This window comes from Coregonus clupeaformis, chromosome 15 (assembly GCF_020615455.1).
Source record: "Coregonus clupeaformis isolate EN_2021a chromosome 15, ASM2061545v1, whole genome shotgun sequence".
In the NCBI taxonomy this organism is placed as follows: domain Eukaryota; kingdom Metazoa; phylum Chordata; class Actinopteri; order Salmoniformes; family Salmonidae; genus Coregonus; species Coregonus clupeaformis.
Window position 1 is genome coordinate 7,758,844 of NC_059206.1, and position 19,521 is coordinate 7,778,364.

The 19,521-nt window shown below is 44.7% G+C and overlaps 1 protein-coding gene across 1 annotated transcript in view; it reads left to right on the top strand.

Annotated features, from left to right (window-relative positions):
- Positions 1–19,521, top strand: part of LOC121583098 (fibrillin-2) — a 272,325-nt gene that overhangs the window by 22,787 nt on the left and 230,017 nt on the right. The window lies entirely within an intron of this gene.

A 19,521-nucleotide genomic window follows, 5' to 3' on the forward strand; every position in this document is an offset into this window, starting at 1 on the left:
TACTACCATTACCACTAGTAGCATTTCTCCCTCTAATATCTCTACTACCATTACCACTAGTAGCATTTCTACCTCTAATATCTCTACTACCATTACCACTAGTAGCATTTCTACCTCTAATATCTCTACTACCATTACCACTAGTAGCATTTCTACCTCTAATATCTCTACCTACTAACACTATAACTAACTTACAACATACTAAATGTCATCCTCACCATTACATCAGTACTACAACTACCATCATAGTAGTGGTCCTCTGTAGCTCAGCTGGTAGAGCACGGCGCTTGTAACGCCAAGGTAGTGGGTTCGATCCCCGGGACCACCCATACACAAAAATGTATGCATGCATGACTGTAAGTCTGCTCAATTATGGTGTTGTTCAAGGTGAATTTATATTTGTGTTCCTAACCTTGTTTTTTTTCTCAGGAAATCATGATTATTTTTTAAAATTTGTTTTACTGCCAGGGCCCAATTATGGCAATATTTCTCTAGAATGTTAAGGTTCTGTTGAAGACCTTTCTGTATGGACCTCGCTTTGTGCACGGGGGTATTGTCATGCTGAAACAGGAAAGGGCCTTACCCAAACTGTTGCCACAAAGTTGGAAGCACAGAATCGTCTAGAATGCCATTGTATGCTGTAGTGTTAAGACTTCCCATCACTGAAACTAAGGGGCCTAGCCCAAACCATGAAAAACAGCCCCAGACCATTATTCCTCCTCCACCTAACTTTACAGTTGGCGCTATGCATTGGGGCAGGTAGTGTTCTCCTGGCACTCGCCAAACCCAGATTTAAACCGTTGGACTGCCAGATGGTGAAGCGTGATTCATCACTCCAGAGAATGTGTTTCCTGACAAACAGTTATTGTGCTGACGTTGCTTCCAGAGGCAGTTTGGAACTCAGTAGTGAGTGTCGCAACCGAGGACAGACGATTTTTATGCGCTACGTGCTTCAGCACTCAGCGGTCCCGTTCTGTGAGCTTGTGTGTCCTACCACTTCCCGGCTGAGCCGTTGTTGCTCCTAGACGTTTCCACTTCACAATAACAGCCCTTACAGTTGACCGGGGCAGCTCTAGCAGGGCAGACATTTGACGAACTGACTTGTTGGAAAGGTGGCATCCTTTGACAGTGCCACGTTGAAAGTCGAGCTCTTCAGTAAGTCCATTCTACTGACAATGTTTGTCTATGGAGATTGCATGGCTGTGTGCTCGATTTTATACACCTGTCAGCAACGGGTGTGGCTGAAAGAGCCCAAGCCATTCATTTGAAGGGGTGACCACATATTTTGGGATATATGGTGTACATTTTATTACGTCATACACCTTATCACCAAGCCCACTGTGGAGAATTTTGAAGAATAGACCTTGGTGCCAAATAGAATCGAATGCTTTTTTAAAGTCAATAAAGCAAGCAATGATTTTGCCCTCTTTTTTTGGGTGGACGTGTTTATTAATTAGTGTGTGTAAGGTGTATATATGGTCAGTAGTGTGATGGTCAGGGAGAAAGCCAATTTGACATTTACTTATTACATTTTTTTCTTGAAGAAAGGTTTGGATTCTTGAATTCAAAATGCTACAGAAAACCTTTTCCAAGTTGCTGTTTTTATGCAAATTCCCCTGTAATTATTGGGGTTTGATTTGTCTCCACTTTTGTGGATAGGGGAGATGAGCCCCTGGTTCCAGACATCAGGAAAGCAGCCAGAAGTTAGTACCACATTGAACAATTTAAGCATTTTGCAACTCAGGTGTGCTGTTTTTCAGCATCTCATTCCTGATGGTTTTATAGATTTTAGCTTTTCATTTAGTTCTTGTTGGGTTATTGGGTAATCTTATGGATTTTGGTTGTTTTTAATGACTGATTCAAGGATGATCCATTTTTCTTAAATTTCTAATTGGTTATTTTGTAAGTCTTTTTGGGGGGTATTTTTGTATAGATTATCAAAACAATTATTCCAAATTTCTCCATCTTGTGTGTCCCAGAACTGATTTTGGTCAATTGCGTTTTCAATTTCATTAAGTGTCTTATTGGTACAGTTGAAGTCAGAGGTTTATATACACCTTAGCCAAATACATTTAAACTCAGTTTTTCACAATTCCTGACATTTAATCCTAGTAAAAATTCCCTGTCTTAGGTCAGTTAGGATCACCACTTTATTTTAAGAATGTGAAATGTCAGAATAATAGTAGAGAGAATGATTTATTTCAGCTTTTATTTCTTTCATCACATGCCCAGTGGGTCAGAAGTTTACATATACTCAATTAGTATTTGGTAGCATTGCCTTTAAATTGTTTAACTTGGGTCAAACGTTTTGGGTAGCCTTCCACAAGCTTCCCACAATAAGTTGGGTGAATTTTGGCCCATTCCTCCTGACAGAGCTGGTGTAACTGAGTCAGGTTTGTAGGCCTCCTTGCTCGCACACGCTTTTTCAGTTCTGCCCACAAATGTTCTATAGGATTGAGGTAAGGGCTTTGAGATTACCATTTCCCACCCGTTCATGAACGTTTATATGAATAAGGTGAGATGTTTACCTCAAGCAACCAGACAAGTCATTACCACATTACCACAGTGATTTGGCCCACATTCTCTCTTCTGGACCTCTTTTTCACTATTTTGTTCTGGCCAACCGTTTGAACCCCTCAGCCCCCTAGTGGTGCTGTGCTGGGTGTGCTGTAGGGTGAAGTTGCCCCCCACACACTAATCTAGAGTCCGTTTTGCATTTCCCCCACTAATGGTTTTGGGGGAGGGGAAGCTGAATCCTAGATCTGTTCCTAGGGTGGATGTCATAGAGAAAGGTGTATCCACGGTGGAGTGTGATTCACAGGGTCTGTCGTTGACTCAGCAGTGGGCCAGCTCCTCACATCCCAGGGTTATTTACACCACCTCTATGGGAAAGACATTAGGGCTGTGTGTGTGTGTGTGTGTGTGTGTGTGTGTGTGTGTGTCATGGAGCACTAGGGGATTTTTGTTTTAGAGTGTTTATAGTAAATAGTGTTAAGCCACATGTGGCACAAGATCCTAACTAAAACAAACAGACATGAGAAATCATTAGAAATACACTTTCATCCTGTTTCTCAATGTCTTCCATTCGCTCCTCTCTAACACGTCATTCTCTCTCTCTCGCTCTTTCTCCATTCCTGCAAACGTACTCTCATCCATTCTCATTCTTCACACCCCCCTCACACCCCCCTCACACCTCCCTCACCCCCCTCTACTTAGACCAATGGACAGTCAGACAGTCGCTTGTCAACTTGTTACGTACCGCCCTTTTTATTTGTATTTTTACTTTTTACACCTTTTCCTCCCCAGTTGGTAGTTTACAGTCTTGTCCCATCGCTGCAAATCCTGTACGGACTCGGGAGAGGCGAAGGTCGAGAGCCACGCGTCCTCCGAAACATGACCCTGCCAAGCCACACCGCTTCTTGACACACTGCTCGCTTAACCCAGAAGCCAGCCGCACCAATGTGTCGGAGGAAACGCTGTACAACTGCCAACCGAAGTCAGCGTGCATGCGCCCGGACCGCCAGAAGGAGTCGCTAGAGCGCGATGGGACAAGGACATCCCGGCCGGCCAAACCCTCCCCTAACCCGGACGACGCTGGGCCAATTGTGCGCCGCCTCATGGGTCTCCCAGTCGCGGCCGACTGCGACACAGCCTGGGATCGAACCCGGGTCTGTAGTGACGCCTCAAGCACTGCGATGATGTGCCTTAGACCGCTGCGTCACTCGGGAGGCCGTACCGTCCTTTTTTAAAAGGACCCTAACCCTAACCTCTGTAGCTCAGCTGGTAGAGCACGGCGCTTGTAACGCCAAGGTAGTGGGTTCGATCCCCGGGACCACCCATACACAAAAATGTATGCACGCATGACTGTAAGTCACTTTGGATAAAAGCGTCTTCTAAATGGCATATTATTATTATTATTATAAAGGGTCGGATTGACAGGCTGATTTAGGGTCCCAGGTTGGTCTCGACTAGACACTTTGAACAGGCAGACAGGCGTTGAATGGCTGAACCTGGACCTCTGTCTTCAGTCCCTTTCATCAAGACGAGTCAAGGAATGGGGTTTAAGTCTGTGTCTGTGCTCTCAGCTGATTAAAACTGACTAGACTGTATCTAAGGCTGGTGTAGTGGGTAACTGACTAGGCTGTGTCAGGATGGTGTAGTGGGTAACTGACTAGGCTGTGTCAGGATGGTGTAGTGGGTAACTGACTAGGCTGTGTCAGGATGGTGTAGTGGGTAACTGACTAGGCTGTGTCTAAGGCTGCTGTAGTGGGTAACTGACTAGGCTGTGTCAGGATGGTGTAGTGGGTAACTGACTAGGCTGTGTCAGGATGGTGTAGTGGGTAACTGACTAGGCTGCATCTAAGGATGGTGTAGTGGGTAACTGACTAGGCTGTCTAAGGCTGGTGTAGTGGGTAACTGACTAGGCTGTGTCAGGATGGTGTAGTGGGTAACTGACTAGGCTGTGTCAGGATGGTGTAGTGGGTAACTGACTAGGCTGTGTCAGGATGGTGTAGTGGGTAACTGACTAGGCTGTGTCAGGATGGTGTAGTGGGTAACTGACTAGGCTGCATCTAAGGCTGGTGTAGTGGGTAACTGACTTGGCTGTAACTGAGGATGGTGTAGTGGGTAACGGCACTGCCTGAAGCACACCCCAGCGTGGGTACAATCTATTTTGCATCTCCCTCTCTCTTTGGCTCCCCTCTCATTTCATGCTATCCCTGTCTGAATAAAATTAAAATATCCCAAAAATGTTTTTCTTTTTTAAAGACTAGGTTGCAGCCAGACTTTTGTTTTCACTCATACCATAATATACCATAATATACCATAATATCATACCATAATGCCCCTGGTCAAAAGTAGCGCAAAGTTCCCAGAACATTGGTTAGGTCGCGGCAAATGTTCTCATAACACAAAAACTGTCCAGTCGTGATGATGATTATAGAATGTTTGCATAAAACATTCGTCTGATGTTGCAAGAAGGTTCCTAGGACACATTTAAACTGTTCTTTAAAGGTTCCCAGGTACAAATCTAGGATCAGCTTCCCCTCCCCCAATCCTAACCTTAACGATTAGTGGGGAAAACGCCAAACTGATCCACGTGTCACAAGGTAGGGGTGTGTCCGTTTTCTGGGAGTCTGTTCTGGGTACAGCTGTAGCCTGTCCCCCAACAGCTGCCTTGGCAGTAATCACTGACTAACTGTTAAGAAATGAATTGCTCACACAATGGATGGTGGTCAAGTAAGTACACCGTTTTACTGGCTAGTTATGTGCCTTTGGCAAGTGACTTTGACTGCTAGCTGGATCTTCTCAAGATAATTTGTGTTCACAAATGACACTGGTCATACTCATGTACACTGAGTGTACAAAACATTAAGGACACCCGCTCTTTCCATGACATAGACTGACCAGGTGAATCCAGGTGAAAGCCATGATCCCTTATTGATGTCACTTGTTAAATCCACTTCAATCAGTGTAGATCAGGGTTCTTCAATTCCGGTCCTGGAGGGCCCGAAACACTTCTGTTTTTTATTTCTACCTGGTAGTTAATTGCACTCACCTGGTGTCCCAGGTCTGAATTAGCCCCTGACTAGAAGGAGAGGATGAAAAACAGAGGTGTTTCGGCCCTCCAGGACCGGAATGGAAGAACCCTGGTGTAGATGAAGGGGAGGAGACAGGTTAAAGAAGGATTTTTAAGCCTTGAGAAAATTGAGACATGGATTGTGTATGTATGCCATTTAGAAGGTGAATGGGCAAGACAAAATATTTAAGTGCCTTTGAACGGGGTATGGTAATAGGTGCCAGGCACGCCGGTTTGTGTCAAGAACTGCAACGCTGCTGGGTTTTTCACACTCAACAGTTTCCTGTGTGTATCAAGAAAGTTCCACCACCCAAAGGACATCCAGTCATCCAGTCAACTTGACACAGCTGTGGGAAGCATTGGAGTTAACATGGGCCAGCGTCCCTGTGGAATGTTTTCGACACCTTGTAGTGCCCTGACGAATTGAGGCTGTTCTGAGGGCAATTCATTATTAGGAAGGTGTTCCTAATGTTTGGTATACTCAGTGTATTTGTATATTGAAGTAGCATGCTGTACTACCCTACAGTACCCATAATGCTCTGCAACTGGTGTCTCCTTATTAATAAAATGTTGATAAACCCAACAATTGATGGTTGGATTTACAGAGAAAACTTTGAGGAAATGGAATAGGTTGTGTTGATGCAGACTTGGGTTCAAATAGTATTTGTTATCTTTCAATTATAAAGATTACCTTGCTCTATGGAACCAATGGAATTGGGCCAAAAGTGCAACCCACCCCTCCGAGCGACCAGGCAGGCTCAATCAAATGTTTGAGCGATTAACCAAAATGTAGATAATTTGTTGTTTTTAAACAAGGAATTGACCGGCATCGGTTCAATTATTTGAAATCCATTTAGTTCGTAAACAATTTTTATGTGAGCTCAATGCGCACATTGCACAGTTTCTCTAGAGATAAATCAGATCCAGCCTGAACTGTGCGATGTAGTATGGAGTTGTAGTTTCCAACAGGCCAATGTTCTACATAGTTTAGCGCAGAAAATGTGGTAATTAACTACAATTACCATAATCCATTGTGCACCTACTTGTCCGGTCTGTGTGTTTCTTTTACACCTGCTACAGAAGAGAGAAGAATGCGTGATCGTCAGGTGATATAGAGACCAGCTGTTGCTTCGCAAGGTGTCTCTTCCTGAAAATACATGATCTAAGTGATTGATAGTTGGTATTCAGAAGTCATAATAGTATGCCTTATTTACTTTGAAGAACTACTAAAATAGTGATTTTTGTCAGACAGCATAGTCAACAGCTCTATAGAGATGAGATGATGACTTGGAATGAAATAATAAAGTCATCAAATAAAAGAAATGTAATATACACAACTGAAATATTTTATTAAAGTAAAGTCATGTGAATAAATGATGGTTAATAAGTGATAAGCAGTAATGGGGCGGTCACTACAATCATGGGACTTTTCTTTTCTTAATTTATTTATTCTGTGTTGTTACAGCATTCAACCCACATAATGCATAGTGCATTTAATGTTTTAAAAAATTAGCAAAATCGAAAACCGTGATTATCTTTTAATAATCTAACCGAAACCGAACCAACCTCAAAAAGCACTAATCGCTCAGCACTACTGGTAACCCACTCATCCTTCTTGATACCTAAAACACAAGGAACTCCTCGGTTGAGAAAAGGTCTGTAGGACACTACATCAATATTGTGAGATATCATTTGGTCAGAGGTTAAATCAAGAGGTAACATTTATTATTGGTTTAGTTTAAGATCAAATCCTCTGTTTGTTATCCCACCAAGAACTAAGATCATGATTTTGGTCCAGCTGGATCCGATGAGGGTTTCTGCTTGCACCTGACATTTTTTCTGTGTCATTTCGTATGAGGCCTACAAAACCCAAAACCAATTGCTACATTGATTTCAGTCTCTTACTATATTAAACAAATCCCTAGATCATCAAAACATGACCAAGTGAGTATAGGGGAAATTACGAAATGCAATTGTATTCGTCTGAGTAGGTGGATCAGGGGAGTTTTTGGGAGAATGCTTTGTGTTGGCGGAAAGAATGCACTTGCTGCACTGTGAGCTGAACTGCAAGGCGTATTGTTAGCTGAACTGCAAGGCGTATTGTTAGCTGAACTGCAAGGCGTATGGTTAGCTGAACTGCAAGGCGTATGGTTAGCTGAACTGCAAGGCGTATTGTTAGCTGAACTGCAAGGCGTATTGTTAGCTGAACTGCAAGGCGTATGGTTAGCTGAACTGCAAGGTGTATTGTTAGCTGAACTGCAAGGTGTATTGTTAGCTGAACTGCAAGGCGTATTGTTAGCTGAACTGCAAGGCGTATTGTTAGCTGAACTGCAAGGCGTATGGTTAGCTGAACTGCAAGGCGTATGGTTAGCTGAACTGCAAGGCGTATTGTTAGCTGAACTGCAAGGCATATTGTGCCCTAATGTAGAACACGTTTGCTGAGGCCGGACAGTAACGGACAGTGGGGGGACGGAGGGAAAGGCAGGAGCGGGGGATCCAGTAAGCCCACTCTAGCTTCATTTCCTTTCTCCCGTGTCAGCTGACTGGGTATACTGAAAGCCAGTCCGACCCAGACAGGTGGTGCGTTCTGATTCTCAAGCTTTTTATTTTCTCTAGAAGATCAGATCAGAGAGTTTTGGACTGGTGTCAGCAAGATGTCTAGCCAATCAAAAGGCTAGGTAGAGCTTTTCCATTTTTACCATCAATCAACAGGTGCATAAGGAGAGGATTAGGTTAGAGAATTGGAACGCACCATGAATTCCATTCTGAAAACACCTTTCTCTGAGTGCCAGCCTGTTTGTTCTATCACGCCAACTCCTTGTCACTCATTGCCATGCCAAACATGCTTGACAATGGGCACAAACAGATCAGGGACCAAGCTACGTTTCTCTGTACCCTTCGCTGACTTGTCCCTACTGATGGGTGTGAGTCACATCACAACTCAGACCGAAGATCTCCTTCCAGAGGGACGAACTCAGACCGAAGATCTCCTTCCAGAGGGACATCAGATTCTGCAACACACTTGTTTTTCAGAAACCTAGCTTTCCTCCGACATCCAAACGGCTTATATACAACCAATGGGTTTTACAGTTCACCGAGCGGATAGGAAGTGGGCTCTCTCTGGCAAGAACAAAGGCGGTGGTGTCTGCTTCCTGACCAATAACAAGTGGTGCGATGGGGGAATGCTTCCTGACCAATAACAGGTGGTGCGACGGCTGTGTACATCCCGTCCTAAGCCGACACCAAAAATGCTCTCAAAGATCTTCATTGGACCCTGAACAAACTAGGGACAGCGTACCCGGAGGCGCAGCGTTCATTGTCGCGGGGGACGTTGACAAAAGTAATTTGAGGTCCATGCTCCAGAGTTACTATCAACACATTCACTGTCCAACTCGCAGAAATTCCACTCTTGACCACTGCTACACGCCTTTTCGACAAGGGTATAAGGCCCTCTCCCGTCCTACTTTTGGCAAATCTGTCCACGACTCCATTTTGCTCCTCCCCGCCTACAAACAAAGACTCAAGAGGGAAGTTCCGCAACGCTGGTCTGACCAATCAGAATCCACGCTCCAAGACTGTTTTGATCACGTGGACTGGAATACGTTCCGGGGCGCCTCTGGGGATAACATGAATGAATACCCTGACTCAGTCACCGGATTCATAAAAAACGCATAGATGATGTGATACCGATGGTGTCTTTCAAAACTTACCCGAATCAAATACCGTGATTTGATGGGAGCCTTTCAGGAAACTGAAGGAGAGAGATGCTGCTTATAAACATGGCAAGGTGACTGGAGACAATTGTAATGTTAAACAGTACAAATACGACTTACACAGATCGATCAAGATGGCGAGACACAAGTATAGGGACAAAGAGGAGGAGCAATTCAGCGGGTCGGACACAAGGCGTATGTGGCACGGGCTTCTAACCATCACGAATCACAAAAAGAAAGCCAGTCACGTTGCAGACACCAATGCCGACCTACCGGACAAGCTAAACACCTTTTCTCACGCTTTGAGCATAACGACTCTGAGCTGCCGAGGAGAGCCACTGAGGACAATGAGGGCTACGTGCTTACGGCTTTCACGGAGAACGTATGTAAGTCATTCAAGTGTGTTAACCCTCGCAAGGCTGCCGGCCCAGATGGCATCCCTAGCCGCGCCCTCAGAGCATGCGCAGACCAGCTAGCTGTTGTGTTTTCTGACATTTTTTATCTCTCTCTAGCTCGGTCGTTATCCCCACCTGCTTCAAGATGTCCACTATCTCCGGCCCAAGAAACGGAAAGTAACTGAACTGAATGACTAGCACTCACTTCTGTCATCATGAAGTGGTTCGAGAGGCCAGTCACCTCCTCCTCATCACCTCCTCCTCATCACCTCCTCCCTCCCCGACACACTCCACCCTCTCCAATTCACCTACCGCCCAACAGATCCAGAGACGACGCAATCGCCATTGCACTGCACACTGCCCTCACCCACCTGGACAAAATAAATGCATATGTAACAATGCTGTTCATTGACTACAGCTCGGCTTTCAATAACATAGTGCCCTCTAAGCTCACCACAAAGCTCACGGCCCTGGGACTGAACTTCTCCCAATGCAACTGGGTCCTGGACTTCCTGACGGGCCGTCCCCAGGTGGTGAAGGTAGGCATCATTACCTCCTCCACACTGATTCTCAACACGGGGCCCCACAAGGGTTCGTCCTCAGTCCCCTCCTGTATACCCACGACTGCGTGGCCTCACACAGTTCCAACTCCATCATCAAGTTCGCTGACGACATGACAGTAGTAGATCTGATTACCAACAATGACGAGACGGCCTACAGAGAGGAGGTAGGCACTGTGACGGCGTGGTGCCAGGTAAACAACCTCTCCCCTCAACGTCAGAAAAACAAAGGAGCTGATTGTGGACCTCAGGAGGAACCAGGCTGGGAATGCCCCCATCCTCAGAAACCAGGCTGGGAAAGCCCCCATCCTCAGGAACCAGGCTGGGAAAGCCCCCATCCTCAGGAACCAGGCTGGGAATGTCCCCATCCTCAGGAACCAGGCTGGGAAAGCCCCCATCCTCATCAACAGGGTGGAGCCGTTAAAAAACACATCTCTGAGCAGTTGAAATGGTCAAACCAAACGGACACCGTGGTGAAGAAGGCACGACAGCGACTCTTCAACCTCAGGATGTTAAAGAAATTTGGCCTGTCCCCGAATGGCCCTCACAGTGTTCTACAGGAGCACCATCGAGAGCATACTGTCGGGCTGCATCACAGCCTGGTACGGCTACTCCACCGCCGCGGACCGCAAGGCGCTACAGAGGGTGGTACGCTCAGCCCAACGCACCTTTGGGTGCACACTGCCTGCCCTCCAGGACACCTACAACACCAGGTATCGCAGGAAGGCCAAGAAGATCATCAAGAACCTCAGCCAACTGAACCACGACCTGTTCTCCCCGCTTCACTCATATGCCGGCAGTATAGGAGCATCATGGCAAAAACTGTCAGACTAGCCAATAGCTTCTACCCCCAGACCATCAGGCTGCTGAATCGCCACCACTAGTGAGCTATCTGCTCCCTGGATGTCCTACCCCTCCCCCAACATACATTTACCCCGCCCCCAATGGACATTTACCCTGCCCCCAATGGACATTTACCCCGCCCCCAACATACATTTACCCCGCCCCCAACATACATTTACCCCACCCCCAATGGACATTTACCCCTCCCCCAACTGACATTTATCATTGTTAGTTGTAAATATGATTTACTTCTCTTTTTGACCTGCACTGTTGGAGCTCGGCACTGAACAATTTCACTATACCCTGCGAGCCTGTGCATGTGACTAATAAACAGTAGGAGTTCAACCTTGCAGTAGTGAGGGCATACATTTTTAATACTGGTCCCCCATGGGAATCAAACTCTCAACCTTGGCTTTGAAAGCACCAACTGAGCCACACGGAATCCTAGATCAACGTACTCTGAGACGCTTTATGAGTAGGAGCCCAGTATTCTACTAATGGGTTGACCAAAGCAACTGATTTCAACTCACCTTACTTGACTTTCATCTTGTTTCTATCTTTCACCAAGAATGTCTGGCTATATCTGATGGTCAGTTGGTTGACAATGCACTATGTGTGACGGAACATGACTTTAGCAGGTCTTAGCTCTTTCAGGATGTTTAGTACAGTCACCCACACAGAGAATATATGCCAATGGCCATTTCAGGCTAAAACAAAGTGGTTATTGTACTTCCAACCCTGCATAACAATGTGATTGAGTCTACAGCTGGTTCGCTTGAAACTGAATATACACTGCTCAAAAAAATTAAGGGAACACTAAAATAACACATCCTAGATCTGAATGAATGAAATAATCTTATTAAATACTTTTTTCTTTACATAGTTGAATGTGCTGACAACAAAATCACACAAAAATGATCAATGGAAATCAAATGTATCAACCAATGGAGGTCTGGATTTGGAGTCACCCTCAAAATTAAAGTGGAAAACCACACTACAGGCTGATCCAACTTTGATGTAATGTCCTTAAAACAAGTCAAAATGAGGCTCGGTAGTGTGTGTGGCCTCCACGTGCCTGTATGACCTCCCTACAACGCCTGGGCATGCTCCTGATGAGGTGGCGGATGGTCTCCTGAGGGATCTCCTCCCAGACCTGGACTAAAGCATCCGCCAACTCCTGGACAGTCTGTGGTGCAACGTGGCGTTGGTGGATGGAGCGAGACATGATGTCCCAGATGTGCTCAATTGGATTCAGGTCTGGGGAACGGGCGGGCCAGTCCATAGCATCAATGCCTTCCTCTTGCAGGAACTGCTGACACACTCCAGCCACATGAGGTCTAGCATTGTCTTGCATTAGGAGGAACCCAGGGCCAACCGCACCAGCATATGGTCTCACAAGGGGTCTGAGGATCTCATCTCGGTATCTAATGGCAGTCAGGCTACCTCTGGCGAAATGCCACCCCACACCATGACTGACCCACCGCCAAACCGGTCATGCTGGAGGATGTTGCAGGCAGCAGAAAGTTCTCCACGGCGTCTCCAGACTCTGTCACGTCTGTCACATGTGCTCAGTGTGAACCTGCTTTCATCTGTGAAGAGAACAGGGTGCCAGTGGCGAATTTGCCAATCTTGGTGTTCTCTGGCAAATGCCAAACGTCCTGCACGGTGTTGGGCTGTAAGCACAACCCCCACCTGTGGACGTCGGGCCCTCATTCCACCCTCATGGAGTCTGTTTCTGACCGTTTGAGCAGACACATGCACATTTGTGGCCTGCTGGAGGTCATTTTGCAGGGCTCTGGCAGTGCTCCTCCTGCTCCTCCTTGCACAAAGGCAGAGGTAGCAGTCCTGCTGCTGGGTTGTTGCCCTCCTACGGCCTCCTCCAAGTCTCCTGATGTACTGGCCTGTCTCCTGGTAGCGCCTCCTTGCTCTGGACACTACGCTGACAGACACAGCAAACCTTCTTGCCACAGCTCGCATTGATGTGCCATCCTGGATGAGCTGCACTACCTGAGCCACTTGTGTGGGTTGTAGACTCTGTCTCATGCTACCACTAGAGTGAAAGCACCGCCAGCATTCAAAAGTGACCAAAACATCAGCCAGGAAGCATAGGAACTGAGAAGTGGTCTGTGGTCACCACCTGCAAAACCAGTCCTTTATTGGGGGGTGTCTTGCTAATTGCCTATAATTTCCACCTGTTGTCTATTCCATTTGCACAACAGCATGTGAAATTTATTGTCAATCGGTGTTGCTTCCTAAGTGGACAGTTTGATTTCACAGAAGTGTGATTGACTTGGAGTTACATTGTGTTGTTTAAGTGTTCCCTTTATTTTTTTGAGCAGTGTATTTATCATGAAAACCTTTTGCTTGACCAGGTTGTCATCAAATCCGCCCTGTATGAAAGTCACTCCAATACCTTCATAAATTAATTGTTGTTTAAATAGTATACAACAATTGTGTTTTTATCCCTAAAGGATATATTTGATTGCCTCATAAAACAATAGGTAACACTTTATATGAAGAGGGTATACACAATTAATTACGTGTGAAAAAAGACTTCATAACACCTGCATAAATGTTGTGTCAGCCCTTGTATTTATGTAACATCAATGTCATATATGACATATATTTAGAACAGTGTGTCAGAATATTCAGGAAATTATTTCAAAATAAAAGTCCCTGTAAACCATGCTGTTTTTAGTCAAAATTCCCACTTGTTACCACTCCTTTTTTTAGACTATTTATTTATTATGCATTGTTATCATAATCAGAATGAAAAGAAAAATGCTATGACTAATAATGATAATAATACATTTATGTGATGGCAAAGCTGCCAAGCTGTTAAAAGGTGAAGTGGAGGCTTCTTCAACAGAGAAGGCAGTGGGATGACTCAGAGGTCCGCGTCCCAAATAGCACCCTATTCCCTATATAGTGCACTACTTTTTGTGCACTACTCCTCATAGCGCTCTGGTCAAAAGTAGTACACTATAGGGAATAGGATGCCATTTGGGACTCAGACAGAGTCTATTGAGGGGAAAGGATCAGTGTCTGGGATTAAGTGGACTCAGTTCCTAAATCAGGAAAAGGTATGTGTGTGAATGCGGCAGGTGTAAGCCACTTTCCTTTCGTCTCATTCCAATTTCTTTCTTCTTTGAAAGGGAATTTCCTTTTCAGGCTCTGAATAAAGTTCTGTCTTACATTCACACAAATTGACATCCTGTATGGCCTCCCATTGATGAATCCCACATGGAGTTAGGGTTAGTCCTGTATGGACTCCTGTTGATGAATCCCACATGGGGTTAGGGTTAGGGTTAGTCCCGTATGGACTCCTGTTGATGAATCCCACATACACTGTAGGTGTGTGAGTTCAGTATATTCATGTTGACACTCATTACCAACATTTAAACTAAACAAATCTAAGAATATTCCACTAATTTCATCTCATTCTAATTCATTTTCATTACAAAGCCATTAGCTTTTAAACTTGTTTGTTTACATCATATTTCAAGCATTTACTGGTATTTACCTCAATTCGTAGAGACTGTGGGTGCAAATACGGTACCGGGCAGTATACCCATTGATTTAGAAGAATATAATTTATAAATGCCTCATGAGCTTAGTTCAACTGTCTTACCCTATCAGAACCTAAAATAGAAACTTTATTTACTCCATTGTTTGTAAACAATGTAATTGTAATCAAATGCAGCAAAGCCTCAAAACATGGTTAAACTATCCTTATGATCTCATGGATGGTCAGTCCGTGTATCCATAGCTCTGTCTATGAATTTGAGAGTGGTTACATTTCTCCAGCCTCATCCCTCAGCTGTTTACAAGGTCTCCACTGTTTCTTAATTTTTTTACCCCCATTTTCGTGATATCCAATTGGTAGTTACAGTCTTGTCCCATCGCTGCAACTCCCGTACGGACTCGGGAGAGGCGAAGGTCGAGAGCCATGCATCCTCCGAAACACGACCCTGCCAAGCCGCACTGCTTCTTGACACACTGCTCGCTTAACCCGGAAGCCAACCGCACCAATGTGTCGGAGGAAACACCGTACAACTGGCGACCGTGTCAGCGTGCAGGTGCCCGGCCCGCCACAGGAGTCGCTAGAACGCGATGGGACAAGGACATCCCGGCTGGCCAAACCCTCCCCTAATCCGGACGACGCTGGGCCAATTGTGCATCGCCTCATGGGTCTCCCGGTCGCAGCCGGCTGCGACACAGCCCGGGATCGAACCCGGGTCTGTAGTGACGCCTCAAGCACTGCCTTAATGGCGCAGTGCCTTAGGCCGCTGCACCACTCGGGAGGCCCTGGGGTATCCACTTTGTTGTTGTCTGAATGCCAGATTGCCCCTTTCATCCTTTAATTTGTCCTCAAACTCAAAAACAAGAGACTAAATTAACTGTTTATCTTAGACCAAGTTTGTTTGATGAGATTACTCCATGTTGTCTGAATTAGAAAAGGGCGTAGCCACAACTGTTCTTGCGTGTCATTGGAGAAAAAACAGTTGTTTGCGTGTGTGTTTATAGTCTCATTGGTCAATGTACATTTATCCACTCACATTTATACTGAGGAAAAGAGTGACTCAAGTGACCTGGAGTCGAGGTGCAGCCAGAATACACAGCTCAGGAACACATACATCAGCACAACTCTCGCATCCTGAAGTAAAAGCAACTCCTTTAGAAATAGCTTAACTTGACCCTCAATTACCTTAAAGGACTCTCCTATTTACTTGCTATATACCACACAACTTAACAACAAAACCTGCTGATGATAAGCAAAACAGAAGAAAGCAAAATTAGCTTATCAAAATTACCCTGTCAAATGTTAACACATGATTATTCACTTTGATCTATTTCTCTTTGAACTCTCTCTCTCAATATCCCCATTTGGTTCAGAAGGTCTGGTGGGTTATCAGTGGGTCTCTTTTAGGGACGAGACATAGTGCAGCAATCTACTATATTACTGTAGTACTGCCACAGTAAGGTTTCATGATATAAAGATACTATATTTAGTACTGTAAAATGTGTCATACTGACTGACTGTCCATATAGACCTGTATTCTAACTAAATCTGGACGCTTAACTGGAATTTTCGCTCACATTGACGTCAATGACCAATTTGTGCTCCCTTATCCGACTCTGAATTGGCTGGGCCCTTAGTCTTCTAAATGAAACTGCCTGTGTATGATCTAATCCACTCTAATGTGATAGATGTTTGGCTTGTGTCTAACATCCTGTATGGACCAACAGCTCCACTCTCTCTCTCTCTCTCTCTCTCTCTCTCTCTCTCTCTCTCTCTCTCATTCTCTCTCTCTCTCTCTCACACACTCTCTCTCTCGCTCTCTCTCTCTCTCTCTCTCTCTCTCTCGCTCTCTCTCTCTCTCTCTCTCTCTCTCTCTCTCTCTCTCTCTCTCTCACTCACTCACTCACTCACTCACTCACTCACTCACTCACTCACTCACTCACTCACTCACTCACTCACACACCTACTCACTCACTCACTCATTCACTCTGTCCCAGTTGGCCACAGCCCTTCTTTGTAAATGTTTATACCCCAGTTAAAACAGTGTGGGCCTGGAATGAAGTAGCACCATGTTTAGACCTGGACAGCACCCAGAGTTTATTTCAGTCCCCCCCTCTCTCTCTCTCTCTCTCTCTCTCTCAATTCAATTCAATTCAATTCAATTCAATTCAATTGAAGGGCTTTATTGGCATGGGAAACATATGTTAACATTGCCAAAGCAAGTGAAGTAGATAGTAAACAAAAGTGAAATAAACAATAAATATTAACAGTAAACGTTACACTCAGAAGTTTCAAAAGAATAAAGACATTTCAAATGTCATATTATGTATATATACAGTGTTGTAACAATGTGCAAATAGTTAAAGTACAAATGGGAAAATAAATAAACATAAATATGGGTTGTATTTACAATGGTGTTTGTTCTTCACTGGTTGCCCTTTTCTTGTGGCAACAGGTCACAAATCTTGCAGCTGTGATGGCACACTGTGGTTTTTCACCCAGTAGATAAGGGAGTTTATAAAAATTGGGTTTGTTTTCGAATTCTTTGTGGATTCGAAAACAAAAATGGTCATACATTTGGCAGGAGGTTAGGAAGTGCAGCTCAGTTTCCACCTCATTTTGTGGGCAGTGTGCACATAGCCTGTCTTCTCTTGAGAGCCAGGTCTGCCTACGGCGGCCTTTCTCAATAGCAAGGCTATGCTCACTGAGTCTCTACATAGTCAAAGCTTTCCTTAAGTTTGGGTCAGTCACAGTGGTCAGGTATTCTGCCACTATGTACTCTCTGTTTAGGGCCAAATAGCATTCTAGTTTGCTCTGTTTTTTTGTTTGTTCTTTCCAATGTGTAAAGTAATTCTCTTTTTGTTTTCTCATGGTTTGGTTGGGTCTAATTGTGTTGTTCTCCTGGGGCTCTGTGGGGTCTGTTTGTGTTTGTGAACAGAGTCCCAGGACCAGCTTACTTAAGGGACTCTTCTCCAAATTCATCTCTCTGTAGGTGATGGCTTTGTTATGGAAGGTTTGGGAATCGCTTCCTTTTAAGTGGTTATAGAATTTAACAGCTCTTATCTTTTGATAATTAGTGGGTATCGGCCTAATTCTGCTCTGCATGCATTATTTTGTGTTTTTCGTTGTACACTGATGATATTTTTGCAGAATTCTGCATGTAGAGTCTCAATTTGGTGTTTGTCCCATTTTGTGAATTCTTGGTTGGTGAGCGGACCCCAGACCTCACAACCATAATAATAAATAATAATATGCCATTTAGCAGACGCTTTTATCCAAAGCGACTTACAGTCATGTGTGCATACATTTCTATGTATGGGTGGTCCCGGGGATCGAACCCACTACCCTGGCGTTACAAGCGCCATGCTCTACCAATTGAGCTACAGAGGACCACAAAGGGCAATGGGTTCTATAACTGATTCAAGTATTTTTAGGCAGATCCTAATTGGTATGTTGAATTTTATGTTCCTTTTGATGGAATAGAAGGCCCTTCTTGCCTTGTCTCTCAGATCGTTCACAGCTTTGTGGAAGTGACCTGTGGCGCTGATGTTTAGGCCGAGGTATGTATCGTTTTTTGTGTGCTCTAGGACAATGGTGTCTAGATGGAATTTGTATTTGTGATCCTGGCAACTGGACCTTTTTTGGAACACCATTATTTTTGTCTTACTGAGATTTGTTGTCAGGGCCCAGGTCTGACAGAATCTGTGCAGAAGATCTAGGTGCTGCTGTAGGCCCTCCTTGGTTGGTGACAGAAGCACCAGATCATCAGCAAACAGTAGACATTTGACTTCAGATTCTAGTAGGGTGAGGCCAGGTGCTGCAGACTGTTCTAGTGCCCTCGTCAATTCGTTGATATATATGTTGAAGAGGGTGGGACTTAAACTGCATCCCTGTCTCACCCCACGGCCCTGTGGAAATAAATGTCTGTGTTTTTTGCCAATTTTAACTGCACACTTATTGCTGTTAATGATAATGCAGAGGATTTCCCCAAGGTTGCTGTTGAAGCATATCCCACGGTAGTTATTGGGGTCAAATTTGTCCTCACTTTTGTGGATTGGGGTGATCAGTCCTTTGTTCCAAATATTGGGGAAGATGCCAGAGCTAAGGATGATGTGAAAGAGTTTAAGTATAGCCAATTGGAATTTGTGTTCTGTATATTTTATCATTTCATTGAGGATACCATCAACACCACAGGCCTTTTTGGGTTGGAGGGTTTGTATTTTGTCCTGTAGTTCATTCAATGTAGTGGGTTCTGGTAGTCTTTAATAGTTGATTCTAAGATTTGTATTTGATCATGTATATTTGTTTGCTGTTTGTTCTTTGTTATAGGGCCAAAAAGATTGGAGAAGTGGTTTACCCATACATCTCCGTTTTGGATAGATAGCTCTTCGTGTTGTTGTTTGTTTAGTGTTTTCCAATTTTCCCAGAAGTGGTTAGAGTCTATGGATTCTTCAATTACATTGAGCTGATTTTTGACATGCTGTTCCTTATTTTTCCGTAGTGTATTTCTGTATTGTTTTAGTGATTCACCATAGTGAAGGCGTAGGCTCAGGTTTTCTGGGTCTCTATGTTTTTGGTTGGAAAGGTTTCTCAATTTCTCTCTCTCTCTCTTTCTCAACCTCTCTCGCTCTTTCTCTTTCCCTCTCTCTCTCTCACTCTCTCTCTCTCACTCTCTCTCTTTCTCACCCTCCCTCGCTCTTTCTCTTGCTCTCTGTCTCGCTCTCTGTCTTGCTCTCTCTCTCTCTCTCTCTCTCTCTCTCTCTCTTTCCCCCTCTTTCTCTCTGTCTCTCTCTCTTTCTCTCTCTCCCTCTATTTCTCTCTCTCTCCCTCTCTCTCTCTCTCTCTCTCTCTCTCTCTCTCTCTCTCTCTCTCTCTCTCTCTCTCTCTCTCTCTCTCTCTCTCTCTCTCT